Genomic DNA, 24,818 nt, shown 5'->3' on the forward strand with positions numbered 1-24,818 from the left:
AGATGGAGTCTCACTCTGTCACCCAGGCTGGAGTGCAGTGGTCGGATCTCAGCTCACTGCAAGCTCCGCCCCCCGGGTTTACGCCATTCTCCGGCCTCAGCCTCCCGAGTAGCTGGGACTACAGGCGCCCGCCACCTTGCCCGGCTCGTTTTTTGTTTTTTTTTTTTTTTTTTTTTTAGTAGAAATGGGGTTTCACCGTGTTAGCCAGGATGGTCTCGATCTCCTGACCTCGTGATCCGCCCGTCTTGGCCTCCCAAAGTGCTGGGATTACAGGCTTGAGCCACCGCACCCGGCCAACACAGTTCAACATCTTATCTGAAACAAGGTAAGTCCCTTCTGCCTATAAGCCTGTAAAATTAAAAGCAAGTTAGTCACTTCCCTGATCAATGGGGGTACAAGATTGGGTAAATACAGTCATTCCATAGGGGAGAAATTGGCCAAAACAAAGTGGCTACTGGCCCCATGCAAGTCCAAAATCAAGCAAGGCAGTCAAATCTTAAAGCTCCAAAACGATCTCCTTTGACTCCATGTCTTGCATTGGGTCATGATCATGCAAAAGCTAGGTTCCCATCATCTTGAGCAGCTTCACCCCTGTGGTTCTGCAGGGTACAGACTCTCCTGGCTGCCTTCATGGGCTGGTGTTGAGTGTCTGTGGCTTCTCTGGGCACATGAAGCAAGCTGTCAGTGGATCTACCATTCTGAAATCTGGAGGACAATGGCCCTCTTCTCACAGCTCCACTAGGCAGTGCCCCAGTAAGGACTCTGTGTGGGGGCTCCAACACCACATTTTTTCTGTACAACCCTAGCAGATAGTTCTCATGAGGACTTCACCCCTGCAGCAGCCTTCTGCTTGGACATCCAGGGGTTTCTGTATATCTCTGAAATCTAGGTGGAGGGTGCTAAACCTCAATTCTTGACTTCCATGAACCCACAATCTCAACACCATATGGAAGATGCCAAGGCTTGGGTTTTCCACCCTCTGAAGCAACAGCCTGAGCTCTACCTTGGCCCCTTTTAGCCATGACTGAAGTGGCTGGAATACAGGGTACCAAGTCCCTAGGCTTCACAGAGCAGGGAAGCCCTGGACCTGACCCATAAAGCCATCTTTTTCATTTAGGCCTCTGGGCCTGTGATGGAAGGGGCTGTGGAGAAGACCTCTGTCTGTCATGACCTGGAGACATTTTTCCCACAGCTACCTTAATTTCTCCTCCAAAAAATGAGCTTTTCTATTCTATTGCATTGTCAGGCTGCAAATTTTCCAAACTTTAATGCTCTGTTTCCATTTTAAAACTGAGTGCTTTTAACAGAACCCAAGTAATCTCTTGAATGTTTTGCTGCTTATAAATTTAATTTTTCTTTTTAAATTTTGCTGTCAATAAGTTAATTTTCTTCATCTGAAAAAGCCTCATTGAAAATTGTTTGGTTTAGTTCTCAGAAGCCCATTCATAAGCTCTGAGGAAGCTTGCCTTCTTTTGAGTTACTCGACCTTTCTTCTGAGCAAGGGACATTTTGTGATGGTTCCACTTCTTTTTAACTTTTTTCTTGGGCTTCTTCTCATAGACTGGATTCTCTCACATAGTAGCATGAGCTTTCTTATACATCTCCTTCATGTCTGGAGTTACGCTTTTGTTTATGTATTGCTAGAACAGTTTCCTGTAAGCATCTTCATCTTCCTTCATTAAGTAGTGCATGTAATCTGCAACATTCTGGCCTATGATGTGCTTCTGGTGTAGTACTGCATTAAATCTCTTGCTTTCAGAATCATAACCAGGGAATTGTTTGGTACTGTGAGGGATAAACAAGCCTCCACCTACTGCTCTCTTCAGGAACAAAAACTTTATTGCCAGTGGTAGTTCTGGGAAGGCCTACACCCAAATAGCAGGTAAAGGCACTTGGCTGACCATCAGTGCTTTCCACATTGTATTCATTGCCAGTCATCTCCACTTGGCCTTCACAGATCTTGTCCATGCCATAGGTCACAGATCTTCACCTACTGAGGAGTCTGTAGGCCAGCAGCAGGCCAGTACAATACGCTGCAGTGTAATTGCTTAGGCCAATCTTCACATCACATTTTGGCAGTTTACGTGCATATGCTGTGCATACTATCATGTCCTATTCTATATGGATGTATGCAATCTGACAATATCTCTGTTTGTTACACAAACTATCATCCTGGGGAGCAGCCATGATGGAAGACTTGGATGATGGCCCTGACTTCCTCTCGGGAAGAGAACTGTGGACTTAAAGCAATAAATGTAGATCTTCAAAGTGATCCTCCTCTGCAGGTGGACATCTCTGATGCTCTTAGTGAGTGGGATAAAGTAAAATTCACTGTTCACACAAAAAGTTTATTGCCAAATTTTAAACAAAATGAGTTTTCTGTTGTTCAGCAACACAAGCCATTTATCTGGCATCGCACTTCCTTTGTTAAAAATGAAGACTATGCAGGTTACATCATTTCACCAGCACCACCAAGACCTGATTTTGATGCTTCAAGGGAAAAAGTACAGAAGCTTGGAGAATAAGGGTCAATGACAAATGAAGAATTCACAAAGACGAAACAGGAACTGGAAGCTGAATATTTGGGAATATTCAAGAAGATAGTTGCGATGCATGAAGTGTTTCTATGTCATGTGACAGCACATCCTATTTTGAGAAAATATTTAAATTTCCATGTCTTCTTGGAATATAATCAAGATTTGAGTGTGTGAGGAAAAATAAAAAGAGAAACTTGAAGATTTCTTTAAAAACATGGTTAAATCAGCAGATGGAGTAATTGTTTCAGGAGTAAAGGATGTAGATAATTTCTTTGAGCATGAACGAACATTTCTTTTAGAATATCATAACTGAGTTAAGGATGCATCTGTTAACTCTGGTAGAATGACAAGATCCCACAAAAGTGCTGCAGATGATTACAATAGAATTGGTTCTTCATTATATGCTTTAGGAACTTAGGATATATGAAAGTTTTTTCTACAGATATATGAAAGTTTTTTCTCAAAGTTTCAGAAATGTTTGATGAAGCAAGAAAAATAGAAGCATGAGTGTCTGCTGATGAGGCCCTCGAACTTTCTGACCCTTAAAAATATTACTTAAGAGAAACTCAAGCTGCTAAGGATCTCCTGTATTGAAGGTCTAGGTCACTAGTGGATTATGAAAATGCTAATAAAGCACTGGAAAAAGCAAGAGCAAAAAATAAAGATGTTCTGCTGGCTAAAACTTTCCAACAATTATGTAGTCAGAAATTTGAAAACAAAAATCTCAGTCTGCAAAACAAGAACTTATAGATTTTAAGACAAGAAGTATGGCTGCATTCAGTAAAAATTATTGGAACTGGCAGAGTTAGAACTGAATCATGCAAAAGCTAACTACAGTTGCTGCCAAACTGCCTGGCAGTGCTAAACAAAGACATGTAAGCCACACTCTGCCTTCCTGTTGAAAAGGGCTGCCTTCCTTCAGATTTTATTTTTGTTTTCTTAATGATGTTAAGCATGTATGCTCCCTGGGAACAAATAAAAAACAGCCGATAAAATGGACCTACTCTTTTTCTGAGAAAAACGGAGCAATGCCATGTACAGGCAATGCCAGTCTGTGTGGTGTAATGCTGAACTGTGTTCCCCAAGACAGTGGTCCATTATTGTGCACTCATCATACTCAGAAGTCCAAATTTTATTTTTCTTTAAAGTAGCCTCTATAACTGTATTTAGTTTATAAATAGTATTCCTTATGGATGCCAATCTTATTTACCTTTAAATAATTTCTGAAGTTTAACCTTTTCAGAATGCATTATTCAAACAAGATAAAGATTGCCTTTATTGAATTTTTTAAAATTTTGTTTTAAAAAAGCATTATACACCACCTTAGTTCATTCATGTATAACAGTAAAGCATCTTAATCAGACTTATTTTTAACTACTGAATATTTCTTAGAAGTTTTGGGATAGATTTTATGTAATCTTTGTGAATTCTGAAGGAAAGCAAATGCATTAGTATGTCTGCCTTAAACTTGTAGACTAATTATTGTCAAATAAACAGCAATAACAGTGAGAGTTTTTAACTCTGTGGTCATTGTATCACTCTTTAACATTTGGAGTAGCTATAATAAATCTACTCCTGTATTATGCTTTAAAAAACCCAACTAACAAAAAAACTATCATCTTGTATTTGGGTGTGTTGTATTTATTTTTATCCTGTATCACCAAGCATTTCCAAGAATAATAATTAGTTCTACCCTCTTGTCCTCTAAATTTCATTTGGTATCTCTTAAAAGAGGCATTATTCTTAACAACTTTAACAAAACCTATCCTGCAGAACACAGACTGGCATCCCTGGCTCAACAGAGACCTGTCTTGCTTAGAAATTTCTTCTGCCAGATAACCTAAATCATCTCTCTCAAGTTTGAAGTTTCACAAATCTCTAGGGAAGGGGCAAAATAACACCAGTCTCTTTGCTAAAACATAGGAAAAGTCACCTTTGCTCCAATTCTCAGTGAGTTCCTCATGTCCATCTGAAACCATTTCAGCCTGGATTTTATTTTCCATATCATTATCAGCATTTTGGTCAAAGCCATTCAACAAGTCTCTAGGGAGTTCCACACTTTCACACATTTTCCTGTCCTCTGAGACCTCTGAACTGCTCCAATCTCTGCCCGTTACCCAGTTCCAAAGTCACATGCACATTTTCAGGTATCTTTTCATCAATGTCCCACTCTACTGGTAAAAATTTTTTGCACCAGTCTGTTCTCACACTGTTGATATAAACACACCAGAGACTGGGAGGAAAAGAGATTTAATGGACTTAAACAATACCACATGGCTGGGGAGGCCTCACAATCATGGCAGAAGGCAAGGAGAAGCAAGTCATATCTTACATGGATGGTGGCAAGCAAAATCAGAGCTTGTACAGGGAAACTCCCATTTTCAAAATCATCAGATCTTGTGAAACTCATTCACTGTCATGAGAACAGTGCAGGAAAGACCTGCTGTCATAATTTAATCACCTCCCTCTGGGTTCCTACCACAACATGTAGAAACTGTGGGAGTTACAATTTAAGATGAGGTTTGGGTGGTGACACAGCCAAGCCATATCACTAGCCTAGACTAAAAGTTTCTGTATGGTAAGAACCCCATAACTGCTCTACCTATTTTTCTAATGATAATATGAAATGAAAGCAATCAGTTTCTCTGTTTTGGTTTCCAGACCTCTTTTTCACCCAAGTACAAGAAAACTGGGGAAACTGTCATTTGAGTACCAGCAAAAATTATCTCTTGTATGAGGGAGGAACAAATATAGAATGACTTATTTCTTTTACACTGAGAAACAAGTAGAATGAACCACTCTTGTCAGCCTGATAAAATTCTGCTTTGGATATTCTCAAATGTTTCAAAGATGGCTAGGTAATCGTGAGAGGGTTCCCAGTTACCCCAGGTTGACTGCCCAATGATAAGCCAGGCAGAAGAGACAGGTTGATTCTAAATAAAAAATGGAACTGCTTTGGTGGAGCTCCAGAACCTGGATCACCTGTCCAGATTCTAGCTCTTGAGTAACAGGAAGGACAAGAATACTCTACTCAAGTCTTGCATTTTACCGGTAGGTATAGTTGTGGTTATGGCTCTGGATACTTTCTGGCCTTGATCTTTCACTCCTAAGATGCTTGTTTACATTTACAGATTTGGCCATCAGATTCTATTTACTCTCGGAACCTCTCACAGGATGTAGAACATGTAGCAGGTCACTGAAGTAGTTATGAAGAGCTCAAAAAGCCACACTCTCAAAGGGAAGCTTCAAGATGTCTGTGTTGACATTTCACAATGCAGAAAATGCCTCCAATTAGTTTTCTGTACATATTCAATCCAAAGTCTTGGCCTGTCTTGTAACTACCAGGCAGAGGACAGAACTTATGTGCAGATTCTGGGTGGGATTAACCTCACTCTGCATTTTTGGGTGTTACAGCAAGTAAAGTACAATTAAAAGAGAGGTCCCCTCACAGAAGGTGCTCTTCTAGATAATAGTTTACAGAAATGGAAAAACAGATGACACAACACGAATATAAGTAGACAGTTTATTTGGACCAAGCTTGAGGATTTTAACCTGGGACCAAAGATTCTAGTTGTCTGAAATCTATACAGGTACAAGTGAATTTGTGGCTGGGGTGATGGCTTACACCTGTAATCCCAGCACTTTAGGAGGCTGAGCCAGGTGGATCACTTGAGGTCACAAGTTCATAACCAGCCTGGTCAATGTGGTGAAATTCTGGTAGTTCTAGACAGTATGTGGGAAATAATAAAATAAAAACTTTCTCCAGCCCCAGAGAAACTCCACAATGTTAGAACAGAAAGTATACTGTTTTATTATGAAATTAAACCAGAATGGGACATGCATCACAGTGAATCTGCTTACGAGATTTGAAAGACAGAGAGAGAATAACCATAACTAGTCCAAAAGTAGAAGAATTTACAGCATGATGTCATGTATAGTTCATCCTAAATTCACTGGTAATTAGGGAGGCTATCCATGTATGCTAATTGGTTATGCAATGACAAAATAAACTTTTTACATTTTCACAACAGGAGGTAATTTTGCAACTTGAAGCCAGGTCCCTGCTGATAAGATAGGCTCTCACTCTCCTACTGAAATTGCTGAATAGGGTGTTATGGTTTTGGCTATATTCATTTTAAAGCAATGGCTCTTTACTCCCCAAGGAATGGGTTCGAGCACACTGTTTGCGTTCTCCTGATGGCCAGTGTCCTCTCTTTATGCCTACCAACTTCCATTGAAACACAGTCCACAACACACAGCTCAAAGCTGCTAGCTCACATCTTACATGAACCCCGATGCCACAGCAGCATTCTAGTGTCACATCAGAGAGTGAAGCTTGGGCTGCAGGGAAAACAGCCTGCAGGGCTCCTTCACAATTTACTCTCAGAAGAACTGCACCTTCACAGTAATGGGAATGGGAGCAGTATTTCAGCCTCAGTTTCTATTTATAATGGTGACATTAAAAAAAAATACTGCTAGATTTCCAGCATGAATCCAGATAGAGATAGCTCCAAGAATTCTCCCTATGACAACCCATCTCATTCACAGAGACCATGGGATACTAACAGGGCTTCTGAAACAGACACTCAAAGCACTGGAGAGAAAAACAGCTCTCAATCTAGCAAGATTACATTGAAAGAAAAAATAAGTTACAAGCATCTTCAAGAAAAACTCAGATCAGATGTAAGACTAATAAACTTGGTCAGAAGATAGTCCCCCAAAAGGAATTTTTTTTGAAACTCTCAAAATGCACAGCTACTCTCAGCATGTCAGCATGAGAATCATAAGCCTTATGAAAAAAAAAGGCATGCTCTCAGCAGAATTTTACAAGGGTTCTTTTTCATGTCTTCTGCCCTCCCATCTCCTAACCAGTGAATTGAGGATCTATACTGGAATACATCTGACAATTTTCACCAGCACTTTTTCATGAAAAACTGGAATCTGACTTTGTAATACAGTGGAATATATTTGAGCTTACAACATAGCTAACTGAAGAGTTATTATGGTTTTGGGTCATCACATCACCCATCATGTTTATTTGTCCTGTAATAGCAGCATTTGAATTTAGTGAAATGAAAGACACAAACCATGTTTACCTATAATTATCCCTAGTGGATAAATTAATAAGAAAGTCAAACTAATATCTGCTGTAACAATTTTGTAGTGAATTTTCTTTGGATATTAGCTATAAATATCTAAGTATAAATAATTTTAGCTGGGCACAGTGGCTCAAGCCTGTAATCCCAGCACTTTGGGAGGCTGAGACGGGCGGATCACGAAGTCAGGAGATCGAGACCACCCTGGCTAACACGGTGAAACCCCGTCTCTACTAAAAATGCAAAAAATTAGCTGGGTGTGGTGGCAGGCACCTGTAGTCCCAGCTACTTGGGAGGCTGAGGCAGGAGAATGGCGTAAACCCGGGAGGCGCAGCTTGCAGTGAGCCTGGGTGACTGAGTGAGACTCCGTCTCAAAAAAAAAAAAAAAAAAAAACTAGCCAGGTGAGGTGGTGGGCGCTTGTAGTCCCAGCTACTCAGGAGGCTGAGGCAGGAGAATGGCCTCAACCGGGAGGTGGAGCTTGCAGTAAGCTGAGATCTGGCCACTGCACTCCAGCCTGGGCGACAGAGCGAGACTCCATCTCAAAAATAATAATAATAATAATAATAATACTTTTAAAGTACTTGTCATAATGTATGTAGAACTTTAAAAATATCTATAACCATAATTCAGTTAAAACACTTTATATTTCAAGAGTATAAATAACAATATTAAAATGACTAATTAAGGGATTTATTCAAATATTGTGGCCTTCTATTCATACTATTGTACAAAATGTTTTTAATTTATGTGAATGCAAGTTGTCTACAAACACTACACCTAACTATACTAATTGTACTGAAGTAACAGAAACCAAGGTACACCTACAGACTCCACTATTTAGTGAATAAACTGAACTGTTCTTGCCTTTGCAGTGTAAGTATTTCAGTCTGCAAATATGAGATAATTACCTTGGATAATCAGTTTTGCGTCAAAAAAATTTACTCAGTATCCTTTTTATTCTTTATCATTCTGTGTTGCAAAATTTAATCTTATCTTTGTGCTCAACTTTTGTATGCTCTTAAAGTAAGCTTTAAACAGCCAGGTGTGGTGGCTCATGCTTGTAATCTCAGCACTTTGGGAGGCCAAGGCGGGTGGATTACCTGAGGTCAGGAGTTCGGGACTAGCCTGGCCAGCATGGAAAAACCCCATCTCTACTAAAAATACAAAATATTAGTCGAGAGTGGTGGCAGGAGCCTCTAATCCCAGCTACTTGAATGGCTGAGGCAGGAAAATCACTTGAACTGAGAGGTTGCAGGGAGCTCAGATTGTGCCATTTTATTTCAGCCTGGGTGACAAAAGTGAAACTCTGTCTAAAAAAAAAAGCTTTAAACAAATTTGTGTCTATTTTAAAAGACTAAAAAACAAACAAACAAAAAACAAAAGAAACAAACAAAAAAACCTTTGCCAAAGCAAAAACAAACCAATGGTTCTGAGATCCTAGATGAAGACAATTCTGAGTCAGAAAGAATAACAAAATGTTCATATAGCTGTTACTATGATTTACATATATTTCTAAAAAGCAGAGAAAACTATCTACATGTAATCTAAATGTTTTAAAAAAAAGAGAGATGAATGAAATATCCTCCCTTACTTTCAGGTAAGAGAATAAAGCTTCTTATCTTTAATTTATAATTTATTCTAAAACAGCCAAGCCTCTGGACATGTTCTTGAACACTTGACATCTGAATTTCAGTAGACACTGGATGCAGACATCTAAGATGTAGCCTTGGGCATACTGTGTGCACTTGAAAGAATGTTTATGAAAAAAAGCAGACAGAAAAAATGTTATTAAAAATCCATGCATGCAAATGAATAAAACGAGTTCTGCTGGGCATGGCAGCTCATGCCTGTAATCCCAGCACTTTGAGAGGCTGAAGCAGGTGGATCATGAGGTCAGGAGTTCAAGACCAGCCTGACCAACATGATGAAACCTGGTCTCTACTAAAAATACAAAAATTAGCCGGGCATGGTGGCACGTTCCTGTCATCCCAGCAGCCCAGGGGGCTGAAGCAGCAGGAGAATCTCTTGAACTCAGGAGGCAGAGGTTGCAGTGAGCTGAAATCACGCCACTACACTTTAGCCTGGGTGACAGAGTGAGACTGTCACAAACACACACAAAAAAAGTTATTAGAGAACTATGAAGAGACGTAGATTCTGACTCCTATGACACCCCACATATACTATTAGACAGATCATCGAGGCAGAAAATTAACAGAAATATCAGAACTAAACCCTTGACCAAACAGTCCTAATAGACATCTACAACACTCTCCATCTGAAATCAACACAGTATACATTCTTCTCACCACCACGTGTCAAATACTCTAAAACTGACCACACAATCAGAAATAAAACAATTATCAGCAAATTTAATAATCCCCATATCATACCAAACATATTGTTAGGCCACAGCTTGATAAATATATAATTCAACACCAAGAAAACTGCTTGAAATTATACAATTACATGGAAATTAAACAATCTGCATGTGAATGACTTTTGAATAAATAATGAAATTAAGGTAGAAATTAAGAAGTTTTTTGAAACAAATGGGAACAAAGATACAACATACTAGAATCTCTGCAACACAGCTAAGGCAGTGGTAAGAGGGAAATCTATAGCACTTTTTGATGCTCACATCAGAAAGTTAGAAAGATGTCAATATAATGACCTAACATCATAAATAAAAGAATGAAAGAAGCAAGAGAAAACCAACTCCTAAGCTAGCAGAAGACAAGAAGATCTGAACTGAAGGAGATTTAGACATGAAAAGTCATACAAATAAGAAATCTATTGAGTTAAATCTTTTGAAAAAGTAAGATAAATCACTAATAAGATTAGTGAAAAAATAAGATCCAAATAAACACAATTAGAAATGACAAAAGGGACATTACCACTGACCCCACAAAAATATGAATAAGTATTGAGGTCTACTATAAACATCTCTATGCAAACTAGAAAATTAAAAAAAAAAAAAAAAGGATAAATTTCTGGAAAAATCCATCTTCCCATAACTGAACAAAAACAACAAAACACATCAGTGAGTAGACCAATAACAAGCTCTAAAATTGAAATAGTAGTAAACAGCCTACCAACCAAAAGAAAGCCCAGGACTGGCCAGGTATGCTGGCTCACGCCTGTAATCCCAGCACTTTGGGAAGCAGAGGTGGTAGGATCACCTGAGGTTAGGAGTTCGAGACCAGCCTGGCCAATGTTGTGAAATACTGTCTCTACTACAAATACAAAACTTAGCCGGGCATGGTGGCACTGGCCTGCAGTCCTGGCTACTCAGGAGGCTGAGGAAGGAGAACTGCTTGAACCTGGGAGGCAGAGGTTGCAGTGAGCCGAAATCCCACCACTGCATTTCAGCCTGGGCAACAAAGCGAGACTCCGTCTGGGAAAAAAAGAAAGTCCAGGACCAGACAGATTCACAGCGGAATTCTAACAAATGTACAAAGAAAAACCAGTATTATATCTTAGAAAACTATTTTAAAAAATTGAGAAGGGACTCCTCCCCAACTCATTATATAAAAACAGCATCATTTTATTTATTTATTTATTTATTTATTTATTGAAATGGAGTCTCATTCTGTTGCCAGGCTGGAGTGCAGTGGCATGATCTCGGCTCACTGCAACCTCCACCTCCAAGGTTCAAGCAATTCACCCGCCTCAGCCTCCTGAGTAGCTGGGATTATAGGCATGTGCCATCACACCCAGCTACTTTTTGTATTTTTAGTAGAGACAGGGTTTCACCATGTTGGTCAAGATAGTCTGCATCTCTTGACCTCGTGATCCATGCACCTCAGCCTCCCAAAGTGCTGGGATTACATGCGTGAGTCACTGCTCCCAGGAACAGCATCATTCTAATACCAAAATCTGGCAGAGATAAAACAAAAAAAGAAAACTTCAGGCTAATATCCTTGATGAACATTGATGTAAAAATCTTCAACAAAATACTAGCAAACCAAATCCAGCAGCACATTAAAAAGCTAATTCACTATGATCAAGTAGGTTGTATCCCTGGCATGCAAGGTTTGTTCAACAGACACAAATCAATATGTGTGATTAATCAGATAAACAAACTACAGATAAAAACCACAAAATTATTTCAATAGATACAGAAAACGTTTTCAATAAAAGTTAATATCCTTCACATTTAAAACCCTCAACAAACTTGGCATGAAGGTAAATAGTTCAAAATGAGTTATCTATGACAAACCCACAGCCAACATACTGAATGGACACAAGCTGGAAGCATTCCTTCTTGAAAATTGGCACAAGAGAAGTATGCCTTCTCTCACCCCTACTATTCAACATAAAATTGAAAGTCCTAACCAGAGCATTCAGGCAAGAGAAAGAAATAAAATACATCCAAACACGAAGAGAGGAAATCAAACAATCTCTGTTTGCAGGTGATTCTTTTTCTTTTTATAAAATTTAGCATTAAACTCAGAAATTAAGAAAACAGGATATAGAACAGAGATATTCACTGTCACAAATTTGCCCTGCAAAAATAACAACCGATGTTTCCATAAATCTTGTAATTCACCGATTATCTACAATATTTTCTTATAAAAAGTTATGTACTTTCTTTTTTTTTTGAGACAGAGTCTGGCTCTGTCGCCCAGGCTGGAGTGCAGTGGCGCTAACCTGGCTCACTGCAAGCTCCGCCTCCCGAGTTCACGCCATTCTACTGCCTCAGCCTCCGGAGTAGCTGGGACTGCAGACGCCCGCCACTAAGTCCGGCTAATTTTTTTGTATTCTTAGTAGAGAGGGGGTTTCACTGTGTTAGCCAGGATGCTCTCGATCTCCTGAACTCGTGCTCTGCCTGCCTCGACCGCCCAAAGTGCTGGGATTACAGGTGTGAGCCACTGCTCCCAGCAAAATGTATGCACTTTCTACATCCAAAATGGCAAAGAGATTTTACCTATTCTTTTATTTGGTAGCATTCTAAAGCTAAGTCTTGAAATTCTATTTGAAACCACCCAGCCCACCCCTCCAACAAAAAAAAAAAAAAAAGAAAAAGAAAAACCCTACAGAAAAGAGAAACGTAAACAAGAATTTCAAACAAACAAATGGACTGGATGATGAATTATTTTCGAAACTCACCTCTTTTGTGCCCTCTCAGGAGACACTGCAGTATGTCCCCCTAAGTGCCCCAAGTGCATTTTACTTTGCAAGATTTTTTGCTCCATCTCACTGGGGTCAGGTTACTTTTGTTTTTTATTTTTTGTCTTTTAGGATACTATTTTTTCCATGAATCTCAGAGAATCCAAAGGGCAGAAATCATTTCTGCTTTTCCCTCAATAACAGCATAAGATTTGCTGACCCGCAATGTGTCTCTTAAGAAAGGGAAGCTAGATTGGGTGAAGACAATCTTAATGTCTCAAGTGGTTAGCTTTTCTTTTTTTTTTTTGAGACGGAGTCTCCCTCTGTTGCCCAGGCTGGAGTGCAGTGGCGGGATCCCAGCTCACTGCAAGCTCCGCCTCCCGGGTTTACGCCATTCTCCTGCCTCAGCCTCCCGAGTAGCTGGGACTACAGGTGCCCGCCACCTCGCCCGGCTAGTTTTTTGTATTTTTTAGTAGAGACGGGGTTTCACCATGTTAGCCGGGATGGTCTCGATCTCACCTCGTGATCCGCCCGTCTCGGCCTCCCAAAGTGCTGGGATTACAGGCTTGAGCCACCGCGCCCGGCAGTGGTTAGCTTTTCAAAGCAAGAGTACACCAGGAGATTCCTCTTAGCCCCAGGGCATCCATCTGCTCTCCTGAGAGACTGCACTTCATACCTCTTGTTGTCCTGTGGGAGAAAATGACCCAGAAGCTAATAATCATCAAACACTCTAGCAGACATAGTCATGGTGTGTACCCTGGTTTGTTCACAGCCAGTACTGAAAACCAGGACCAGGAAAAACCTAAAGGGTGGCTGAGGATACATCATCCCATAAAGATTAAAAAACAAAAACAAAAAAAAACTTGACCCCTAAACATTTTCATAAGATCTCTGTGCAGGAAGACAAAAGAAAAAGGCACAGAGATTTTTTTACGATACAGTTTCAGGGAATTATTTTTTGGTTTATTTTCAACGGCAATATTTTCAAACAGAAAGCAAATCTTTTTAAATGTCCCACCCAATGGTTTGTCAAAAAAAATATATAGTATTAAAAACGTACACAAAGGGTAAATAGCTAACAATGTGAATTAGAGACGGAAAGTGGGCATTTGGGACAATCAGAAGAAAGTGGAAATCTAGTATTTTACTGCAAGCCAGAGTTAGGCTGGAGGAATGGGGGTTGAGTGGTAGACTTGGGTACCCTCATGTTTTTTTCATGTTGAGAAGCATGAAAAAAAAATGCAGAAGTTCAGTACCCTGTAGAGTGTGAAAATAGTTAAGTAACAGGCAATTTGAGGTATGTGGCTGCGATGCCTGGATTCCTACTTTAAAAAAGTATATATAAAACTCAAATGTATTTTTTTGTAAATTACTACATTGGGGGAAACAAAATTTAGGCGTAACAAACTATAAACTGCCTATTAAGCTCTGATTACATAATCAGAAAATGTGTACCCCATAAGGTGCAAATTTAGAAACTATGTAACTGTAACTAACCGATTTTTGAATTTGGGTTTCCGCATTATGCATCTTCTAAGTCTTTCCTTCAAGCCCGTCCCATGGATAACAACCACACCCCATAGCTGAGTGCTCTACAATTTTAGAATCATTCTTAATTAAATTCGTTAACATTTTGGCGGTGACTCCCATAAATTTTTAACAGAAGGAAAGAGGAATTGGCAACGCCTTGGATCAAAGCTCTTCCTTCATGAACCCGCTTCCCGAGTCAGGATTCTGCCCTGACGATCCTTCCTGGTCCCTGCACAATCTGAGAGAGACGCGGTGCTGCGGGTGCAGAGCTGCCCAGAGAGGGCTCCAGGCCAGGGAACACATTGCAGGAAAGACAGGACGCCCGGGCCCATTTGTCACCGTAGCCGCCATCTTATGGCTGAAGGGGACTGAGGCCGAGCTGGGCAAGAACTCAGGGCGCAGACTGTGAAGCTGACTGCGGGGAGGCCTGAGTCCCGCCACAGCCACTTCCCACCGGTTCCAATCAGCCCCGTTCCCTCTCTCGGGATGTCAGACCGGCACTCTCACCATTTCTAGGCTTCCAGGGGACACTGGCATCTTAGCTGTGGATCTCCCAATACCCGCAGTTCGCAGGGCTACAGAGGCTGGGCCTCTAGCAGCAGACAACATAAAGCAGAGGGACTAGACCTGCAGCTTCCGCGGAAGCGAGAGCCGCGCCAAATCCCGGAAGCCGCCAGCTCTGCTCCAGCTGCGTCCCTGATTGGATGGTCCCCAGCCCAGCGCCCCTGATTGGATAACGTTTAAGGCCCCGCCCCCTCCAGCCCTGAGTGACAGAAGATGTGATGAGATGCTGGGCTGAATGGAGAGCAAGAGGGTAGGCTGCAGCCTTTCCAGGCAGAGCTTCCTCCCTGAACTGAGCCAGGCCCACTCCATTTCTTCTGGGATGAATACTTCTGGGGATGCGCTTCTGCTTCTGGGGCTGTCAACAGAGGCACTTTGCCTCTCTCTCCCACTCACCCATGTTATGTTATCCTCCAGCTGGCTAACATGTGCTTTGTTCGTGGAGATGGCAGCATTCTGAAAGAAAAACAGAAGCATTCAAGATCATTTGAGCCTAGGCCCAAAACTGGCACACGGTCATGTTCACAGGTTTCTACTGTCCTGAGGAAACACGGACAGCCCGTATCTAGGGTTTGGAAAACAGACTCCATATCTCAATGGGAGCAGCTGTAAAAGCACCCGGCAAAGGATATAGGAGGGATGAAAAATTGCTACAATTTCTGCAATTAGTATGATTCTGCCTTTTTTGCATATGCGGTTTATACAACTCTTTCACATCAAGGAACTTGTCCAAAGACCCAAAAATACTAATTGGCTGGGCTGAACCTCAGGATAAATTCTGACTCCAAAGCTCACCCACCTCCACAGATCAAACTATATTACTAGAGTAACTGCCACAGACCCTTGAAATTCTGGAAAGTGACACTTCTTCAATAGAAGACAGATTTTTTTTTTTTTTTAAGATTTGTGCCCACATAGTACTGCTTATTATTGGAAATAATCCTGTCAATAAATTGCAGAAGCACATGGTGGCTCACACCTGTAATTTTAGCACTTTGGGAGGCTGAGATGGGAGAATAACTTGAGCTCAGCAGTTCAACTGCAGCCTGGGCGACATGGTAAGATCCTGTCTTCATGAAAAAAATTAGCCAAGCATGATGTTGCATGCCTGTAGTCTGAGGTACTCAGTGACTAGGGCAGGAGGATGGCTTGAGTATGGAAGGTAAAAGCTGCAGTAAGCCATAACTGATTACAGCACTACACTCCAGCCTGGGTGACAGAGTGAGACCCCATCTCAAAAACATTGTAGAAACATTTTGAAAGGACATAGAATAATTTGGAAAAATAGCTGAGGGATGAGTTTAGAAAATCAAAGCTCAACAACAGATTATTCATTTTTGATTAGAGAATAAATCTGAAAACTTCTAAAAGAAAAACAGCTTAAGATTAAATTGAAGAGAGTTTTATTGGGCAAAGAGGGATTTGCAAATTGAGTAGCCTGTGGATCCAAAGTAGGCTCTGAAAGACTCCAGCATGGCCACATGATGGTGAAAGATTTATGGACAGAAGAAGCCACGTGACATCAGAAAATGGAAATGAAATACAGGAACAGCTAGATTGATTATAGCTTGGGATTTTCCTTATTTAAACATGGTTTGAACATTTGACATCCTTTTGTTGGTCAAAACACAGTGGTTGGTACAAAAATGAGCACAGTCTATTTACACATTCAGTTAAGTTTCAGTTTACTATGTAAACAAAACAAAACAACAAAACGTATTGACCAAACTTAAACATGAAAGGGGGTAGCTAATTTAGAGTATAATTAAACAGCTTCTCCTTTTTTGGTCATCTTCTCAATTTTGATAGACCAAAACTTTAGACATTGATAACACTGTGTCAAAATCAAAAATGCACCTGGTCTCAGATTCCATCATACAGCAGAACTGTGGGTTTTGTAAAGTGGAATCAAGAAATTCAGGTTTTTATTTTATTATTATTTTAAAGGTTTGAGCAGAGGGAAATCCTTGTGTTGAAATTTGCTGTTTACAGAAGAAAAACAAAACCTGGCCTGTATTAGAATCTACCTATTTCCTTAAATTTTCAGTGTGATTATGTCACAGTTAGCATGAGTGACTCATTTTGGTTTGTTTTTTTCTTTTTTTATTTATTTTTTATTTTTTATTTTTTATTATACTTTAAGTTCTAGGGTACATGTGCATGACGTTTATATCATGTATAACTCCCCAATGCAATCCCTCCCTCCTCCCCCTCCCCATGATACGCCCCAGTGTGTGATGTTCCCCTTCCCGAGTCCAAGTGATCTCATAGTTCAGTTCCCACCTATGAGTGAGAACATGCGGTGTTTGGTTTCTCTTCTTGTGATAGTTTGCTAAGAATGATGGTTTCCAGCTGCATCCATGTCCCTACAAAGGACGCAAACTCATCCTTTTTGATGGCTGCATAGTATTCCATGGTGTATATGTGCCACATTTTCTTAATCCAGTCTGTCAACATTTGGGTTGATTCCAAGTCTTTGCTATTGTGAATAGTGCCGCAATAAACATACGTGTGCATGTGTCTTTGTAGTAGAGTAATTTATAATCCTTTGGGTATATACCCAGTAGTGGGATTGCTGGGTCATATGGTACATCTAGTTCTAGATCCTTGAGGAATTGCCATACTGTTTTCCATAATGGTTGAACTAGTTTACAATCCTACCAACAGTGTAAAAGTGTTCCTATTTCTCCACATCCTCTCCAACACCTGTTGTTTCCTGACTTCTTAATGATTGCCATTCTAACTGGTGTGAGATGGTATCTCATTGTGGTTTTGATTTGCATTTCTCTGATGGCCAGTGATGATGAGCATTTTTTCATGTGTCTGTTGGCTGTATGGATGTCTTCTTTTGAGAAATGTCTGTTCATATCCTTTCCCCACTTTTTGATGGCGTTGTTTGTTTTTTTCTTGTATATTTGTTTGAGTTCTTTGTAGATTCTGGATATTAGCCCTTTGTCAGATGAGTAGGTTGCAAAAATTTTCTCCCATTCTGTAGGTTGCCTGTTCATTCTGATGGTAGTTTCTTTTGCTGTGCAAAAGCTCTTTAGTTTAATTAGATCCCATGTGTCAATTTTTGCTTTTGCTGCCATTGCTTTTGGTGTTTTAGACATGAAGTCCTTGCCCATGCCTATGTCCTGAATGGTACTACCTAGATTTTCTTCTAGGGTTTTTATGGTATTAGGTCTAACATTTAAGTCTCTAATCCATCTTGAATTAATCTTCGTATAAGGGATAAGGAAAGGATCCAGTTTCAGCTTTCTACTTATGGCTAGCCAATTTTCCCAGCACCATTTATTGAATAGGGAATCCTTTCCCCATTTCTTGTTTCTCTCAGGTTTGTCAAAGATCAGATGGCTGTAGATGTGTGGTATTATTTCTGAGGACTCTGTTCTGTTCCATTGGTCTATATCTCTGTTGTGGTACCAGTACCATGCTGTTTTGGTTACTGTAGCCTTGTAGTATAGTTTGAAGTCAGGTAGCATGACGCCTCCAGCTTTGTCCTTTTGACTTAGGATTGTCTTGGCAATGCGGGCTCTTTTTTGGTCCATATGAACTTTAAAGCCATTTTTTCCAATTCTGTGAAGAAAGTCATTGGTAGCTTGATGGGGATGGCATTGAATCTATAAATAACCTTGGGCAGTATGGCCATTTTCACGATATTGATTCTTCCTATCCATGAGCATGGTATGTTCTTCCATTTGTTTGTGTCCTCTTTGATTTCACTGAGCAGTGGTTTGTAGTTCTTCTTGAAGAGGTCCTTTACATCCCTTGTAAGCTGGATTCCTAGGTATTTTATTCTCTTTGAAGCAATTGTGAATGGAAGTTCATTCCTGATTTGGCTCTCTGCTTGTCTGTTACTGGTGTATAAGAATGCTTGTGATTTTTGCACATTAATTTTGTATCCTGAGACTTTGCTGAAGTTGCTTATCAGCTTCAGAGATTTTAGGCTGAGACGATGGGGTTTTCTAAATATACAATCATGTCATCTGCAAACAGGGACAATTTGACTTCTTCTTGTCCTAACTGGATACCCTTGATTTCTTTCTCTTGCCTGATTGCCCTAGCCAGAACTTCCAACACTATGTTGAATAGGAGTGGTGAGAGAGGGCATCCCTGTCTTGTGCCAGTTTTCAAAGGGAATTTTTCCAGTTTTTGCCCATTCAGTATGATATTAGCTGTGGGTTTGTCATAAATAGCTCTTATTATTCTGAGGTACGTTCCATCAATACCGAATTTATTGAGCGTTTTTAGCATAAAGGGCTGTTGAATTTTGTTGAAAGCCTTTTCTGCATCTATTGAGATAATCATGTGGTTCTTGTCTTTGGTTCTGTTTATATGCTGGATTACGTTTATTGATTTGCGAATGTTGAACCAGCCTTGCATCCCAGGGATGAAGCCCACTTGATCATGGTGGATAAGCTTTTTGATGTGCTGCTGAATCCGATTTGCCAGTATTTTATTGAGAATTTTTGCATCGATGTTCATCAGGGATCTTGGTCTAAAATTCTCTTTTTTTGTTGTGTCTCTGCCAGGCTTTGGTATCAGGATGATGTTGGCCTCATAAAATGAGTTAGGGAGGATTCCCTCTTTTTGTATTGATTGAAATAGTTTCAGAAGGAATGGTACCAGCTCCTCCTTGTACCTCTGGTAGAATTCAGCTGTGAATCCATCTGGTCCTGGACTTTTTTTTGTGGGTAGGCTATTAATTGTTGCCTCAATTTCAGAGCCTGCTATTGGTCTATTCAGGGATTCAACTTCTTCCTGGCTTAGTCTTGGGAGAGTGTAAGTGTCCAGGAAATTATCCATTTCTTCTAGATTTTCTAGTTGATTTGCGTAGAGGCATTTATAGTATTCTCTGATGGTTGTTTGTATTTCTGTGGGGTCGGTGGTGATATCCACTTTATCTTTTTTTATTGCGTCTATTTGATTCCTCTCTCTTTTCTTCTTTATTAGTCTTGCTAGCGGTGTGTCAATTTTGTTGATCTTTTCAAAAAACCAACTCCTGGATTCATTGATTTTTTGGAGGGTTTTTTGTGTCTCTATCGCCTTCAGTTCTGCTCTCATCTTAGTTATTTCTTGCCTTCTGCTAGCTTTTGAATGTGTTTGCTCTTGCCTCTCTAGTTCTTTTAATTGTGATGTTAGAGTGTCAATTTTAGATCTTTCCTGCTTTCTCTTGTGGGCATTTAGTGCTATAAATTTCCCTCTACACACTGCTTTAAATGTGTCCCAGAGATTCTGGTATGTTGTATCTTTGTTCTCATTGGTTTCAAAGAACATCTTTATTTCTGCTTTCATTTCGTTATGTACCCAGTAGTCATTCAGGAGCAGGTTGTTCAGTTTCCATGTAGTTGAGCGGTTTTGATTGAGTTTCTTAGTCCTGAGTTCTAGTTTGATTGCACTGTGGTCTGAGAGACAGTTTGTTATAATTTCTGTTCTTTTACATTTGCTGAGGAGTGCTTTACTTCCAATTATGTGGTCAATTTTGGAATAAGTGCGATGTGGTGCTGAGAAGAATGTATATTCTGTTGATTTGGGGTGGAGAGTTCTATAGATGTCTATTAGGTCCACTTGGTGCAGAGATGAGTTCAATTCCTGGATATCCTTGTTAACTTTCTGTCTCGTTGATCTGTCTAATGTTGACAGTGGAGTGTTGAAGTCTCCCATTATTAATGTATGGGAGTCCAAGTCTCTTTGTAGGTCTCTAAGGACTTGCTTTATGAATCTGTGTGCTCCTGTATTGGGTGCATATATATTTAGGAGAGTTAGCTCTTCCTGTTGAATTGATCCCTTTACCATTATGTAATGGCCTTCTTTGTCTCTTTTGATCTTTGATGGTTTAAAGTCTGTTTTATCAGAGACTAGGATTGCAACCCCTGCTTTTTTTTGTTCTCCATTTGCTTGGTAGATCTTCCTCCATCCCTTTATTTTGAGCCTATGTATGTCTCTGCATGTGAGATGGGTCTCCTGAATACAGCAGACTGATGGGTCTTGACTCTTTATCCAGTTTGCTAGTCTGTGTCTTTTAATTGGAGCATTTAGTCCATTTACATTTAAGGTTAATATTGTTATGTGTGAACTTGATCCTGTCATTATGATATTAACTGGTTATTTTGCTCGTTAGTTGATGCAGTTTCTTCCTAGCCTCGATGGTCTTTACATTTTGGCATGTTTTTGCAATGGCTGGTACCGGTTGTTCCTTTCCATGTTTAGGGCTTCCTTCAGGGTCTCTTGTAAGGCAGGCCTGGTGGTGACAAAATCTCTAAGCATTTGCTTATCAGTAAAGGATTTTATTTCTCCTTCACTGATGAAACTTAGTTTGGCTGGCTATGAAATTCTGGGTTGAAAATTCTTTTCTTTAAGAACGTTGAATATTGGCCCCCACTCTCTTCTGGCTTGGAGAGTTTCTGCCGAGAGGTCTGCTGTTATTCTGATGGGCTTCCCTTTGTGGGTAACCCGACCTTTCTCTCTGGCTGCCCTTAAGATTTTTTCCTTCATTTCAACTTTGGTGAATCTGGCAATTATGTGTCTTGGAGTTGCTCTTCTGGAGGAGCATCTTTGTGGCGTTCTCTGTATTTCCTGAATTTGAATGTTGGCCTGTCCTACTAGGTTGGGGAAGTTCTCCTGGATGATATCCTGAAGAGTGTTTTCCAACTTGGTTCCATTTTCTCCCTCACTTTCAGGCACCCCAATCAGACGTAGATTTGGTCTTTTTACATAATCCCATACTTCTTGCAGGCTTTGTTCATTTCTTTTTCTTCTTTTTTCTTTTGGTTTCTCTTCTCGCTTCATTTCATTCATTTGATCCTCAATCGCTAATACTCTTTCTTCCAGTTGATCGAGTCGGTTACCGAAGCTTGTGCATTTGTCACGTATTTCTCGTGTCATGGTTTTCATCTCTGTCATTTCGTTTATGATCTTCTCTGCATTAATTAGTCTAGCTGTCAATTCTTCCACTTTTTTTCAATATTTTTAGTTTCTTTGCACTGGGTACGTAATTCCTCCTTTAGCTCTGAGAGGTTTGATGGACTGAAGCCTTCTTCTCTCATCTCGTCAAAGTCATTCTCTGACCAGCTTTGATCCGTTTCTGGCGATGGGCTGCGCTCCTTTGCAGGGGGAGATGCGCTCTTATTTTTTGAATTTCCAGCTTTTCTGCCCTGCTTCTTCCCCATCTTTGTGGTTTTATCTGTCTCTGGACTTTGATGATGGTGACGTACTGATGGGGTTTTGGTATAGGTGTCCTTCCTATTTGATAGTTTTCCGTCTGACAGTCAGAAGGACTGTCTGTTGGTCTGTTGGAGATTGCTTGAGGTCCACTCCAGACCCTGTTTGCCTGGGTATCAGCAGCAGAGGTTGCCGAAGATAGAATATTGCTGAACAGCGAGTGTACCTGTCTGATTCTTCCTTTGGAAGTTTCCTCTCAGGGGTGACTCCACCCTGTGAGGTGTGGGGTGTCAGACTGCCCCTAGTGGGGGATGTCTCCCAGCTAGGCTACTCAGGGGTCAGGGACCCACCTGAGCAGGCAGTCTGTCCATTCTCAGATCTCAACCTCCGCGTTGGGAGATCCACGGCTCTCCCCAAAGCTGTCAGACAGAGTCGTTCGCGTCTGCACCGGCCCCTGCTCTTCCCCCATTGGACTGCAGCTGTGCGCTGTCCGCAGAGGTAGAGTCTACAGAGACAGGCAGGCTTCCTTGAGCTGCTGTGAGCTCCACCCAGTTCGAGCTTCCCAGCGGCTTTGTTTACCTACTTAAGCCTCAGCAATGGCAGGCGCCCCTCCCTCAGCCTCGCTGCTGCCTTGCGGATAGATGGCATAGACGGCTGTGTTAGCAGTGAGGGAGGGTCCGTGGGCGTGGGCCCCTCCCGGCCAGGTGTGGGATATATTCTCCTGGTGTGCCTGTTTCCTTAAAGCGCAGTATTGGGGTGGGAGTTACCCGATTTTCCAGGTGTTGTGTGTCTCAGTTCCCCTGGCTAGGAAAAGGGATTCCCTTCCCCCTTGCGCTTCCAGGTGAGGCGATGCCTCGCCCTGCTTCAGCTCACGCTGGTCAGGCTGCAGCAGCTGACCAGCACCGATTGTCCGGCACTCCCTAGTGAGATGACCCCAGTACCTCAGTTGAAAATGCAGAAATCACGGTCTTCTGTGTCTCTTGCGCTGGGAGTTGGAGACTGGAGCTGTTCCTATTCGGCCATCTTGCTCCGCCCCCCGGTTTCTGGTTTGTTTTTTCTATATGGACCTAGTGCACAAGCTCAGTCCAGAATGATGGTCTCTGATAATTTTGTTCAAAAAATTGTCAACAGTGCACAGTGTAACCAAAACTCAGGGCCTTAGTATCACTCTGTTTCCATTATTTAGGGTCTTTGTTCTTGTATCATTCACAGGTTATGGTTTCATCCTAGTCACATATGTCTTCGAGTTTCTGATGTTCCAGTTAAGGAGCGACAATTTGATATTCTACAGGTGACTGTATGGAAACATTTACAACTTTTGAGAGAATACAGTGCAGGAGAGAGACTACTATTTTGACTATCAGGAGGATAATACCAAGTTTGAAACATGCTTTTTAGCAAGGGTCCTCATGAACCATCAACATTAAATAGATCAAATAATTAGTTATAGTCTACTTATTTTAATCAAACAGCCTGTTCATTAATCCCCTGCAACTGCATCTCTGTAATAACCAATATATTTCTCCATGTGCAACTGCAAGTATTAGCAAATGCAGACACTTCTGTTTATACAGTAAGTAATCCAAAGATATTCTATTATTCAGCACAACTTTAGTAAAAAATGTAAAGTCTACTGTGTAACCATAGAATTTACAGTGTAATCTGCTATAAAGCCCTATGATAGGGGATAAATTTCTAACCATTGCCTCATTTACTCTAAACCAGGGGGGAAAAAAGACCTATCAAAGGATGCCCATTTAGAAAAGTAACAGCATCCTGGCAATGCTCTTTAACCTATTTTGAATAAGTTCTCTTTAACTTGTGAAACAGGTTAATAGTAGTGGACATACATTCTGGTTCTGATATTACAAGACAACAAATGTCCCATTAAAATTTCTCATCCACAATGGCCTTCCATTATTATTATATTTTTCTAGTTTTTGAGACAAAGTCTCACTCTGTAGCCCACACTGGAGAGTGGCGGTGTGATTTCAGCTCACTGCAACTTCTGCCTCCCGGGTTAAAGCGATTCTCATGCCTCAGCCTCCTGAATAGCTGGGATTACAGGAGTGCACCACCACACTGGCTAATTTTTGTATTTTTAGTAAAGATGGGGTTTCACTAGTTGGGCAGGCTGGCCTCGAACTCCTGACCTCATGATCTGCCCGCCTCAGCCTCCCAAAGTGCTGGGGATTACAGGCATGAGCCACCGTGCCTGGCCTACCTTTCATTTTTTTTTTTTTTTACCTATAAAAGATGTTATGTTTTTTCATATACGTTGGCTGCAAAATTCTTTACATATAAGTATAGCCAAAGAGTGCACACAAAAGATGCTTTTTATATTTCTATTGCTTGCAGAGCCATAAACAGACTTAACTAAGAGTATTATGATAGCAGATGTGTCTTGATTTTTGATCTTATAAAAAAAGCTATCTACGTAAAAGTGTCCATCTCCATTTTAGGAGAAACCTTTCTGGTTAGCTTTACTTTAAGATCTCCTATCGGTTTAAAATTAAAAAGTTTAGAGGGGCCTTTCTAAGTTGTGAGATTATCAACCCAATGTTCAAAGTCTTGAAATCTTGCTTCAGTGTAGATGACAGGCAGATTCAATCTCTGGGTTCTAGATATTAAAGGGTTTTAGTGTCCTCAGTCGGTAGACTGTTAAGGTTTTCTTCACCTTAAGGCTTTCATATGCTTTGTCATAATGCATTAAAGCCTTGTTGAATTTAGCAATATTAGACTTCAGTAGCAGAAGATACATGAGGTTCTCTTAGCTGCACAGGCCTTCCAATGACTGTTTTAAAATGGTCAACATATTTTTTC

The 24,818-nt window shown here is 40.7% G+C and overlaps 3 pseudogenes across 1 annotated transcript; 2 read left to right on the forward strand and 1 right to left on the reverse strand.

The window, feature by feature from the left end:
* Positions 1 to 1,424: 1,424 nt before the first annotated feature.
* Positions 1,425 to 2,171, reverse strand: LOC117084611 (annotated as a pseudogene).
* Positions 2,172 to 2,185: 14 nt separating this feature from the next.
* On the forward strand, positions 2,186 to 2,718 carry LOC117084627 (annotated as a pseudogene). The gene has a single exon (XR_004437554.1). The product of XR_004437554.1 is annotated as a sorting nexin-6-like (transcript).
* A 13-nt stretch (positions 2,719 to 2,731) lies between these two features.
* On the forward strand, positions 2,732 to 15,002 carry LOC117084563 (annotated as a pseudogene).
* Positions 15,003 to 24,818: the final 9,816 nt, after the last annotated feature.

This window comes from Trachypithecus francoisi, unplaced genomic scaffold, assembly GCF_009764315.1.
Source record: "Trachypithecus francoisi isolate TF-2019V2 unplaced genomic scaffold, Tfra_2.0 Contig00500, whole genome shotgun sequence".
Classification (NCBI taxonomy): Eukaryota; Metazoa; Chordata; class Mammalia; order Primates; family Cercopithecidae; genus Trachypithecus; species Trachypithecus francoisi.